Source organism: Triticum urartu, chromosome 5A (genome assembly GCF_056163025.1).
Source record: "Triticum urartu cultivar PI428250 chromosome 5A, HENAU_Tu73, whole genome shotgun sequence".
NCBI classification, from domain to species: Eukaryota; Viridiplantae; Streptophyta; class Magnoliopsida; order Poales; family Poaceae; genus Triticum; species Triticum urartu.
In genome coordinates this window covers 355,160,356-355,174,218 of record NC_141877.1, presented here as the reverse complement: position 1 = coordinate 355,174,218, position 13,863 = coordinate 355,160,356, and positions in this window count along the sequence as shown.

Below are 13,863 nucleotides of genomic sequence, written 5' to 3'. Positions count from 1 at the left end.
CTCAGCCCCGAGGGTGGACTACTCCCTCCGCATCATGGTGGCCGCCTGGATGATGAAGATGGCCACCGGTGATGATTTCCCCCTCCGGCGGAGTGCCGTAACGGGGTCTAGATTGGTTTATCATGGCTATAGAGGCTTGCGGCTACAGAAGTTCTGATCTAGGGTAACCCTGAGGGTTTTTGGAATATTTGGCAATTTATAGGGCGAAGAGGCGGTGCGGGAGGCCACCGAGGTGGGCACAACCCACCGGGGCGCGTGGGTTGTGCCCCCTCGCCCCCAGGTGCTGCTCTGGCCCATTGGATGTCTTCTGGTCCATAAAAAATCCAAAAAAAGTTTCGCGGTGTTTGGACTCCGTTTGATATTGATTTCCTGTGATGTAAAAAACAAGCAAAAAAGAGCAACCGACACTGGGCACTGGGTCAATAGGTTAGTCCCAAAAAATGATATAAAGTTGCTCTAAAATGATTATAAAACATCCAGGAATGATAATATAACAACATGAATACTTTATAAATTATAGATACGTTGAAGACGTATCAGCGTCCCCAAGCTTAATTCCTACTCGTCCTCGAGTAGGTAAATGATAAAAGAAATAATTTATGAAGTGTGAATGCTAGCAAATCGCACAAGTTTGATCAATGACAATTTCAATCACTTTTCCTAGCATCATAACAACAATTCTTTCTTATAAAACTTCTCATGTTAAAGTAGCAACCAATTCACATGTTAAGGTTCAAACAATGAATTCTCTTGAAACTCAACAACCTATGTTCTCAGCCACCAAGCAATTGCAATTCAACTTATTCAACAAAGTCTAAGTAAGAGCTCCACATACTCAACCATCATATAGTCTTCTATTATTGCTAACACTCACCGCATACACATGAGGAAAACATTTCAACCGGACACATAGAAAGATAGGGGATTATAATTTCGCGTCCCAATGTATTCACCTCAAGGGCGATGTCAACAATAATAACTCATGCTACCCATATCCAACTAGATATATGTGACTAGAGCTTTCCTCACCACATGATGCTTGCCAAAAGAGAAAAATAAAAAGGAATAGAGGGAAAAACTTTGACTCTTGCATTAAAGTAAATACATAAAAGTAAAAGGTAGGCCCTTCGCAGAGGGAAGGAGAGGTTGCAATGCACTTTTTGTTTGTATGCTCAATCCCTTAGCGCAAAAGAACAACATGTTATATCGCCCCTTATGATAGCAACCTTTATTATGCAGTCTGTCGCTTTTATTCTTTGCCATCACAAGTTCGTACAACGCTCAATTTTCTCTTACACTAAATGATCTAACACTTTTAGAAGCAATTTTTATTGCCTTATTGCACCGATGACAACTTACTTGAAGGATCTTACCCAATCCTTAGGTAGGTATGGTGGACTCTTGAAAATAAGATTTGGGTTTAAGGGTTTTTGGATGCACAAGTAGTATCTCTACTTGGTGCATAATTTTTGGCTAGCAAAGATGGGGGGCAAGCACCACATGTTGAAGGATCTATGACAATATAACTTCTACGTGAATATGAACAAACATAAATCATTACGTTGTCTTCCTTGTCCAACATCAACAATTTTGGCATATAATATTTTGATGGGGGCTCACAATCAAAAAAGATTTCCAAGATAGTGTATTTGCATGTGAAAGTTCTCTTCCTTCTACTAATCATTCATGAATTGCTTGTATGACTAATATTGTGATTTTCAAGCTTCAAAAGATTTCACTTTCTAAACCCAATGTGAAGCTACCACTAGGCATGATATGAACATATAATTTCAGCTTCACTATATTCAATTTATTCAACAATTTACTCATAGGATATAAGTGAAGCACAAGAGTAAATGACAAGCTACTCCAAAAAGATATAAGTGAAGATCAAACGAGTAGTTAAGTAAATGGGTAGCTATTTGGGGACTCTCTTATTTGAAAACTTTCAGATCTAAGTATTTTATTAAAACAGCAAGCAAAACAAAACAAAATGACATTCCAAGAATAGCACAACTCATGTGAAGAAGCAAAAACTTAGGCGCAACCGAGGCTAACCGATAATTGTTGACGAAGAAAGGTGGGATGCCTACCGGGGCATCCCCAAGCTTAGATGTTTGAGACTTCTTGGAATATTAACTTGGGATGCCTTGGGCATACCCAATCTTTAGCTCTTGTGTCTTCTTCATTCTTCTCATAACACGGTTTCCCTAATTATTAAAACTTCATCCACACAAAACTCAACAAGAACCCGTGAGATAAGTTAGTATAAACCAATGCAAAACCCTTATCATTCTCTACTATAGCAAATCACTAAAATTATCATTAAACATTGCATACTAAATGCCTCTACATATTTAATAGTTCTATCCTCAAATAGAATCATTAAACAAGAAAACATATGCAAACAATGCAACCATAACAGCAATCTACCAAAACAGTATAGTCTGTAAAGAATGCAAGAACAATCATACTTCTGTAACTCCAAAAATTATGAAAATTTACCACACCATAGAAAATTTTGCATATCTTATTGTTCAAAAAGTTTCAACATTTAATCACATTCTGACTTTTCTAGAGAATTTTTGCAACAACGATGAACTTTCTGTTTTCAAACAGCAACATGTAGACTTGTAAAATAAGCATAGTAAAGGCTATCATTGCCACTTTTATTGAAATAAAACATGCAAATAATTACTCTAAATAACAGAAAGAAAACACTAAGAAAAATAAAATGACACTCCAAGTAAAACTCATATCATGTGACAAATGAAAATATAGCCCCAAGTGAGGTTACCGATATTGTTGGAGACGAAAGAGGGGATGCCTTCCGGGGCATCCCCAAGCTTAGTTGCTTGGATCTTCCTTGAATATTACCTTTGGGGTGCCTTGGGAATCCCCAAGCTTAGGGTCTTGTCACTCCTTGTTCTCCTCATATCGATATCTCACCCAAAACTTGAAAACTTCAATCACACAAAACTTAACGGAACTTCGTGAGATAGGTTAGTATGATAAAGAGCAAACCATTCACTTTTGGTACTGTCAAAGACAAGATTCATAATTGTTCTCACGCAATGCCTACTGTATCATATCATTTCCACAATTTATATTGAGCAATATAAGCCAAAGAAACTAGAAAACAAGCAAACAATGCATTGAAAACAAAATCTGTCAAAAACAGAACAGTCTGTAGTAATCTGTACTCCAACCATACTTCTGCTACTCCAAAAATTCTGAAAAATTAGGAAAACCCGGGAAATTTATCTATTAATATTCTACAAAAAGAATCAGTATTTTACCACGCTTCTGTTAAAAATTAGAATTATTTTCCCGAGCACAAAAGTTTCTGTTTTTCAGCAAGATCAAATCAACTATCACCATAGACCATCCCAAAGGTCTTACTTTGCACTTTATCGAAACAAAAGCAATAAAAAATATATTACTACAGTAGCCTAGTCATACGAACACACAAAACAGTAGGTAAAAGTGTTGGGTTGTCTCCCAACAAGCGCTTTTCTTTAATGCCTTTTAGCTAGGCATGATGATTTCAATGATGCTCGCATAAAAGATAAGAATTGAAACATAAAGAGAGCATCATGAATCATAAGTTCCTCTCTCATAATAATTTTCAGTAGCATCATGAATAGGTTCATCAATATAACCATCACATAAATCATTCTTTTTATGATCCAAAAGCATAGAAAATTTATTACTCCCCATATAAGCAATTTTATTCTCATTCACAACAGTGGGAGTATCATATGAAACTCGAATACTAAAAATTGTTTCCACATTAAAAGAGCAATGTTCAGGAAAAGGGCAATCACAACTATGACCATAATTATCACTATTTTTTATAACATAAGTATCATCACAATAATCATCATAAGTAGCAACTTCGTTCTCATAATAGATAGGAGGCATGCAATCATCATAGCAAGTTTGATCATTCAAAGTAGGGGGACTAAAAAGATCATATTCATTAACGTAGCATCCCCAAGCTTGGGACAAACATTAACCGCAGCAAATAAATTTTCAAACATGTCATTCTCATCAAACATAGCATCCCCAAGCTTGTGGCTTGGCATATCATAAGCATAATCATTCTCATCATTAGTAGTATGAATAGCACCAACGGTATAACAATTGCTATCATCATAATTTCCCAAGTTGGTGCCAAAAAGATTTCCAAGATTATAAGAAGTATCATTATCTTCTCAATCATAATCATCACAACAAGCAATAGGCCTAACAAAATCATCATCAATAGTGCTCTCGGACATTGTGCCATAAGACATGTCATGGATATCATGCTCTACTTGTCCGCGGGAAGGATATACCCCTGAATTATATATTTAAACACATTTTCCTTTACATTGTTCTGTTTAATCCGATGATCACATTTTCCTTTCCATTGTTTGGTTTAACCTTTCTTGTGATCTATATGAAGCAGTAATATTCTCCTGCTCATGTAAACACCTCGGCGTACAATTCTGTCAGCAAGACCCTGTTACTATTGTTGATGACATTCTGGTAGCCACCGATGGACGAGAACTTTGCCTATTGGTCCGCCTCGTTCAACGAGCAGGAAAATGGTTCTCTTCGTCCCCCGCCCTTGGTACCAATGTTGTTGCCAACATAACTGACATGCCTTGCTATCATGACTATGCAGGATGTTAGCGCCCTCTCTACCTTTAACCCACATGGTGGTCCCATAAACCACTGTTCCACGGGATCGAAACCTAACTCTCCTATACACCCCCTGTTTCCAAAGTTATTCCTCAGGTGAGGCCCCGTATGTAATTCACGAGCCACCCTCCGAGATATCATCAATTCTGGTATCAAACACAATACTTATTCCCATTGCTCTGGACCCCTTTCACAATTTGTCTCAGACATCGAACGATTGAATATCCATTTGAAACTTCATATTGTACCTTCTTACTTTGCTCTCGATGTGTTTTATTTGTTCAACTCGAGAGATGGTCATGTGATCATTCACGAGACAAGCCCCAGATGATTACCCCTTATAGCATCCTATCGTTGTCAAGCTACCCCTTACCTATTCATAAGTATGATGGAATTCCCAAAAAAAGGATGACGACTTCATCATGAAGACCTGAAGCAGAGAAAGGAAGACATCAACGTAATGGATCAACTTCTTCGGGAAGAGCAACCAAGACCAAGGACACTCGTTAGAATTTTGTAACAAATTCTTTTCCCCTTACTCCCCCTCTTAAATCTTGGGACGAGATTTCTTGTAGTGGAGGAGATTTTTAACACCCCGAGAGTCATGCTACAGTTGAGGGAGTCCAGGACTAAGGGGTCCTCGGGCGTCCAACCTATTGGATATGGGCCGGATTGATGGGCCGCGAAGATACGAAGACTGGAGACTCTACCCGTGTCCGGATGGGACTCTCCTTGGCATGGAAGGCAAGCTTGGCGATCAAATATGAAGTTTCCTTTCTCTATAACCGACCTTATGTAACCCTAGATCCCTCCTGTGTCTATATAAACCGGAGGGCTAGGTCCGTAGACACAGCCTCATAATCATAGTCAGACAGGCTAGACTTTAGGGTTTAGCCATTACGATCTCGTGGTAGATCAACTCTTGTAATACTAATATTCATCAAGATCATCAAGCAGGAAGTAGGATATTACCTCCATAGAGAGGGCCCGAACCTGGGTAAACATTGTGTCCCCCGTCTCTTGTTACCATCGACCTTAGACGCACAGTTCGGGACCCCCTACCTGAGATCCGCCGGTTTTGACATCGACATTGGTGCTTTCATTGAGAGTTCCACTGTGCCGTCAAAAGATAGGATCGATGGCTCGCCTTGTTCTCAAGGACAACGTCACCTCCGGAGGAACACTGGCCTCAGGTCAAACCCTCCGGCTGGGCGGCTTCATCATGACCGCCCGTTCGGCCGTTAAGCCGACGATGACTCCTAGGAGGATCAAAAATCCCCTCCACGTTGACTCCAAATACTCCAAGCAGGTGGATCCGGTGGATTTGTCGTCTTTAAACAAGCTCCTAGATCGCATCGCCGCCCTGGGATCGCCACAGACTATGATCAGATTGGGCTTAAACCCGACCAAAGAGAAATTAAAACTCCGCCGATCACCCATCAAGTAGCGGTAGTAGAGGAGCAAGACAACAACTCTTCCTATAAATTGAGGATGAACTACGTCCGGATCTCCAAACTTGAAGAGCCGGACACCTACCTGCAGAAAGACATGTCCGGTTCCCCGAACATAGAATCGGACGACAAGCCCAAAAAATCAGCTGACATTCGGGAGCCCGAGCTACTAAGTCCGGAGGTTCTTCAAACTCCGGATCCTAAATTGGGTCAGGGTTCGGATTTCAAGCCACCCACCCACCCAGATATAAGCGCTCTCATGGGCATACATTAGCAGTATCAGGAAACGGTTCACCACTTCTGGGCCAGATTCCTCCTTGTCAAAGATAATATTGAAGATTGCCACGACGAAGACGCGATCTCAGTGTTCTATAGCAATTGCACGGATGAGGGAATCCTCAACGCCATCAACCATCGTCGCATATCACGCTTCACAGACTTGACAACCATAGTATACAAGTACTACGCAATGGAAAGCGCCTGGAAAACTCAGGCAGCTTGCTGGGAACCGCCGGTTTCCACCCAATCCCTCATTCAGGTGAAAAGGACGCACCCTAGTGGCACGCCCGACCCAATGATAAAGAAATATAAGCCCATTACGGGACGCGGAACCGTTCTGGAGGGATGGCTCAATGGACCATGCAAGTTACACACAACACCAGATACTATATCAACCCACAACCTTAGAGCATGTTGGATACTCCGGCAGGTGGCCAAGAGCGGCGAGGATATCCTCACCAAGAATAACCCGGAGCAATATCCCCCAGAAGACGACGACCTCAGAGTACTGACGGTCTTCGAGACTTTTGCTTCAAACAATAAGCGTAAAAGGGCACTCCGCAACCTTGCCGAAGTCTACCAAATCGCAGCAACAAACCCTTGGAACGACACGACCATAACTTTCAATGCCAATGACGAACCAAAATTTAGGACAATCCGGGTACCAGCCGCCTTGGTCCTCAGTCTGATCGTGGATGGCTTTCGGCTCACCAAGGTTCTCATGGACGGCGGCAGCGGACTAAACCTCATTTACGAGGATACACTGTGTAAAATGGAAATAGATAGGAGCCGCATCAAGCAAAGTAGCACGACCTTCCGGGGAATTATTCCTAGTCGGGAGGCGCGATGCGCGGGAAAAATCACACTCAATGTGGTATTCGGCACACGGAGAACTATTGGACCGAAGAACTAACCTTCCAAGTGGCCCCTTTTAACAACGGATATCACGCCCTATTGGGGCGAGATGCATTTACACGCTTCCAGGCTATACCTCACTATGGGTATATGAAGCTCAAGATGCCTGGGCCCAACGGCATAATCACTCTCGCTAGTGATCCGGACATAGCACTCCGCGCCGAAAACAAAACCGCATCCCTGGCCCTTGTGTTGGGGAACGTTGCAGAAAACAAAAATTTTCCTACGGTTTCACCAAGATCCATCTAGGAGTTCACCTAGCAACGAGTGATCGGATTGCATCTACATACCTTTGTAGATCACGCGCGGAAGCGTTCAAAGAACGGGGATGAGGAAGGCGTACTCGACGTGATCCAAATCACCGGAGATCCTAGCGCCGAACGGACGGCACCTCCGCGTTCAACACACGTACGGTCAGCGTAACGTCTCCTTCTTCTTGATCCAGCAAGGGGGAAGGAGAGGTTGAGGAAGATGGCTCCAGCAGCAGCACGACGTCTTGGTGGTGGTGGAGCTGCAGTACTCCGGCAGGGCTTCGCCAAGCACTATGGAGGAGGAGGATGTGTTGGAGAGGGAGAGGGAGGCACCAAAGGCGTGTTGTGAGAGGCCCTCCTTCCCCACTATATATAGGGAGTCCAAGGGGGGGGGCGCCAGCCCTAGGAGATCCAATCTCCTAGGGCGGGTGCGGCCAAGGGAGGAATCCCTCCTCCCCAAGGCACCTAGGAGGTGCCTTCCCCCTTTGGGACTCTTCCCCTCCTTGAACCCTAGGTGCATGGGCCTCTTGGGGCTGGTGCCCTTGGCCCATATAGGCCAAGGCGCACCCCCTACAGCCCATGTGGCCCCCCGGGGAAGGTGGCCCCACCCGGTGGACCCCCGGGACCCTTCCGGTGGTCCCGGTACAATACCGGTGACCCTGAAACTTGTCCCGATGCCCGAAATAGCACTTCCTATATATAATTCTTTACCTACGGACCATTCCGGAACTCCTCGTGACGTCCGGGATCTCATCCGGGACTCCGAACAACATTCGGGTTACTGCATATACATATCCCTACAACCCTAGCATCACCGAACCTTAAGTGTGTAGACCCTACGGGTTCGGGAGACATGTAGACATGACCGAGATCGCTCTCCGGTCAATAACCAACAGCAGGATCTGGATACTCATGTTGGATCCCACATGCTCCTCGATGATCTCATCGGATGAACCACGATGTCGAGGATTCAAGCAACCCCGTATACAATTCCCTTCGTCAATCGGTATGTTACTTGCCCGAGATTCGATCATCGGTATCCCAATACCTCGTTCAATCTCGTTACCGGCAAGTTACTTTACTCGTACCGTAATGCATGATCCCATGACCAGACACTTGGTCACTTTGAGCTCATTATGATGATGCATTACCGAGTGGGCCCAGTGATACCTCTCCGTCATACGGAGTGACAAATCCCAGTCTTGATCCGTGTCAACCCAACAGACACTTTCAGAGATACCCGTAGTATACCTTTATAGTCACCCAGTTACATTGTGACGTTTGGTACACCCAAAGCACTCCTACGGTATCCGGGAGTTACACGATCTCATGGTCTAAGGAAAAGATACTTGACATTGGAAAACTCTAGCAAACGAACTATACGATCTTGTGCTATGTTTAGGATTGGGTCTTGTCCATCACATCATTCTTCTAATGATGTGATCTCGTTATCAATGACATCCAATGTCCATAGTCAGGAAACCATGACTATCTGTTGATCAACGAGCTAGTCAACTAGAGGCTTACTAGGGACATGTTGGTGTCTATTATTCACACATGCATTACGATTTCCGGATAACACAATTATAGCATGAATAAAGACAATTATCATGAACAAGGAAATATAATAATAATGCTTTTATTATTATTGCCTCTAGGGCATATTTCCAACACCTTGAGGCATTATCTGAAGCCCTCGCAACCGAAGAATTAACCGCATTACGCTCCACAGTGGATAGGGATGACGTAATTGTTGGGGAACGTAGCAATAATTCAAAATTTTCCTACGTGTCACCAAGATCAATCTAGGAGATACTAGCAACGAGAGAGAGGGAGTGCATCTTCATACCCTTGAAGATCGCTAAGCGGAAGCATTACAAGAACGTGGTTGGTGGAGTCGTACACGCAGCGATTCAGATCGCGGTCGATTCCGATCTAAGCGCCGAACAACGGCGCCTCCGCATTCAACACACGTACAGACCGGGGACGTCTCCTCCTTCTTGATCCAGCAAGGGGAGAGGAGAAGTTGAGTGAGAACTCCTACAACACGACGACGTGGTGGTGATGGAGCTCATGGTTCTCCGGCAGGGCTTTGCCAAGCGCTACGGAGGAGGAGGAGGTGTAGGAGAGGGGGAGGGGCTGCGCCAGGGGAAGGGTGCGGCCGCCCTCTCTCTCCCTCACTATATATAGGGGGAAGGGGGGAGGAGGAGGTGCCCTAGGGTTTCCCTAGGGTAGGGGCGGCGGCCATAGGGGAAACCCTAGATGGGTTTGGGCGCCCCCACCCCTAGGAAACTTGCCCCCCAAGCCGGGAGGGGTGGCTGCCCTAGGGGAGGCGCCCCCACCTCTCCAAGTTACGTGAGATGGGGTGGGAGGGGTGCTCAGCCCCTTAGTGGGCTGATGTGCCCCCTGGCCCATAAGGCCCTCCAACGCTTGCCGGGGCCTCCAAAACCCCTTTCGGACACGCTGGTCGTCACCCGGTACCCCCGGAACAATTCCGGACTCCAATACCCTTCGTCCAATATATCGATCTTCACCTCCGGACCATTCCGGAACTCCTCGTCATGTCCGGGATCTCATCCGGGACTCCCAACAACCTTCGGTGACCACATACTATTTCCCATAACAACTCTAGCGTCACCAAATGTAACACCCACGTTGCGGCTATATCTCCCACGTGTCGGGGCACGACTTAGAGGCATAACCGCATGGTAGGCATGTCGCAAGAGGGGTAATCTTTACACATCCCATGTACTAAATAAGAAAGGGATAAAGAGTCGGCTTACAATCGCCACTTCACACAATACATAAATATATCATACATCATCCAAGGTACAATCAAAGGTCCGACTACGGAACCAAAATAAAGAAAGACAACCCCAAATGCTAGATCCCCGATCGCCCCAACTGGGCTCCACTACTGATCAACATGAAACGAAACAAAACAACGATCAAGTTCTTCATCGAGCTTCCACTTGAGCTAGGTTGCATCATCTGCACTGGTATCATCGGCACCTGCAACTGTTTGGAAGTATCTGTGAGTCACGGGGACTCAGCAATCTCACACCCTCGCGATCAAGACTATTTAAGCTTAAGGGTAGGAAAGGGGTAGTGAGGTGGAGCTGCAGCAAGCACTAGTATATATGGTGGCTAACTTACGCAAAAGAGAGCGAGAAGACAAGCAAATCACGGTCGAGAAGCTAATAGTGATCAAGAAGTGATCCTGAAGCTACTTACGTTCAAGCATAACACGAGACCGTGTTCTCTTCCCGGACTCCGCCGAAAAGAGACCATCACGGCTACACACGCGGTTGATTCATTTAAGTTAAGTTAAGTGTCAAGTTCTCTACAACAGGACATTAACAAATTCCCATCTGCCCATAACCGTGGGCACGACTTTCGAAAGTACAAACCCTGTAGGGGTGTCCCAACTTAGCCCATCACAAGCTCTCACGGTCAACGAAGGATATTCCTTCTCCCAGGAAGACCCGATCAGACTCGGAATCCCGGTTACAAGACATTTTGATAATGGTAAAACAAGACCAGCAAAGCCGCCCGATGCGCCGACATCCCGATAGGAGCTGCACATATCTCGTTCTCAGGGCAACCCCGGATGAGACAGGCTACGAGTAAAACCAACCCTCAAGTTTCCCCGAGGTGGCCCCGCAGGCGGCTCGGTTCGGACCAACACTTAGAGAAGCATTGGCCCGGGGGGGGGGGGGTTAAATAAAGATGACCCTTGAGTCTGCAGAACCCAAGGGAAGGTGATAGGTTGTTAGGCAAATGTAAAACCAAGGTTTGGCCTTGCTGGAGGAGTTTTATTCAAAGCGAATTGTCAAGGGGTTCCCATAACACCCAACCGCGTAAGGAACGCAAAATCAAGGAACATAACACCAGTATGACGGAAACTAGGCAGCAAGAGTGGAACAAAACACCAGGCATAAGGCCGAGCCTTCCACCCTTTACCAAGTATATAGGTGCATTAAAGTAAATAAGATATAATAATGATATCCCAACAATATCCATGTCCCAACATGGAACAAACTTCATCTTCACCTGCAACTAGCAACGCTATAAGAGGGGCTGAGCAAAGCGGTAACATAGCCAAACAACGGTTTGCTAGGAAAGGTGGGTTAGAGGCTTGACATGGCAATTTGGGAGGCATGATATAGCAAGTGGTAGGTAGCGCGGCATAGCAATAGAGCGAGCAACTAGCAAGCAAAGATAGAAGTGATTTCGAGGGTATGGTCATCTTGCCTGCAAAGTTCTCAGAGTTGACGAAAGCTTGATCTTCGTTAGCGTACTCAACAGGTTCCTCGATCACGTACTCATCTCCCGGCTCTACCCAAGGCAAGAACACAAGCAAAGGAACAACAATCAACTACGGTGCAATGCGCAAGCAATATGATGCAAAACATGGCATGATATGCGATATGTGATATGCAATGCATATGCATGCTTCGGAAGGGAAAGAATGAACAAGGCATCAACTTGGCAAACCAAGTGTGCCACTGTAAATATGAGATGATTTCGGTGTAAATCGATATAAAGATCACCGGAATCGGATGCACGGTTTGCAAATGGCAAGCAAAACAAGAATGGCACAATTATGTGATTAACAGCACGATGCCATCTAGAATGCAATGAGAAACTAAGCTACTACACTCCAACATATCAACAAAGCACATGGAAGTGATCTACTCAAGATGCTTGACAAAACATGAACACTGAGCTACGGCTAAATCACACTAGAATAGGTTAAAACAAGCATGGCAAAAGTTCAAAAGATATCAGCATCACAGACTTAGTGAAAATACTAACATGTCAGGAAATAACATCAAGAAGCAATGTTTAGAGCAAGCAAACAACATGCTACATAAACATATCATAGCAAAATAAGGCATGGCATGAATCTACTCAAAGCATAGAACAAAAGTCCCTTACTGATCATGAGCCAAAAATGCACATAAGATATGATGGGACCCATGTAAACATAGCAAGTTTTATTAACAGTTTCAGACTTAGTAGAAAACTGAGCATGGCATAAACAGAAATATGAAGGCAACTTTGTGAGCTCAAATCACTCACCATAAGGCATTGCATGACAAGATAAGAATAGCATCAGCAAGATGACATGTTCATGAAGCTAACCATGGCAAGAGCAAGTTCATAGCATGCATGGATCAACTACAACAACCATGGTAAAATTGATCAACACGTAACCAATCTGCCAGGAACATATTATGGCAAAAGTAGAGCAAGATTAAGACATGCTAGAGCACTCCATAATTGCAAACAGGGGCATGTATGGATAGAGCACACCCATATGTCCAAATCATCCTTACTGAAGTTCCTCAAAGCAAGCATAGATCTCACTGTAGCATCATGGTTACATGGTATAAAAATAGCAGTAGGACAATGACTTAGTAAAATCATAAGTCCCTGAAATCAGCAATATCACGAAGGCTACTTTGCATGCTTGTGCTAGTCACCACATTGATCACAAAAATACATGGAAAACACCCCTGTAAAGATGGCATGGCATAGTCCAAAACACATGTAGAGCTCATGCCCATATGATGCACACAACAAATGTGACAAAAATGACAAATCAACATAATCTACCAAGTAACAGCAGGAAACATTTTATAGCACTCTTGCATCAACGATTTGGGCATCAAGATGGACTCAAACAAGCATGCCACAATGGAATGAAAAGAAGAGCATCTCCTAACGAACATTGTGACATATGATACACTCCAATCAGACACCCATGCACAAAGTTACAGCAGTTCAAACATGAGTACAAGATGTAGAAAACTTAGGACTTGGCAGAAATTACAGCGAGCGACAAATAGATGCGCACGGGCGGCTTTAGAGGGGTAGCTCACCATGGGCCTGGCCCGGGACGGTGGGGGAACGAGGCGGGCCGGTGGAGCGGTGCTGGGCCTGGCATGGGGATGGGACACAGGGAGGCCGGCCCAGAGGGACATGGGAGCCGGTCGATCCTCCTCGTGCCCGCACGAGAGGATGGCAGGGGCAGTGACGCAGGCGATGCCGCAGCGGCGGCGAGGCCTGCGGTGGCCGAGGTGAGCCGGGGAGGGCAGATCCGGCCGACCGGTGCCAGATCCGGGCATCGGCGAGCCGGACGGAGCTCGGGCAGGGCGCTGCGCCGGGAGACGGCGACGGGCGGCGCTTGGCGGCAGCGGCGGCTCGACGGAGGAAGGCGAGGTATGGCGCGGCGGCGGGGAGGCGCGCGGCGGCGGAGTCCGGTGCGAGGC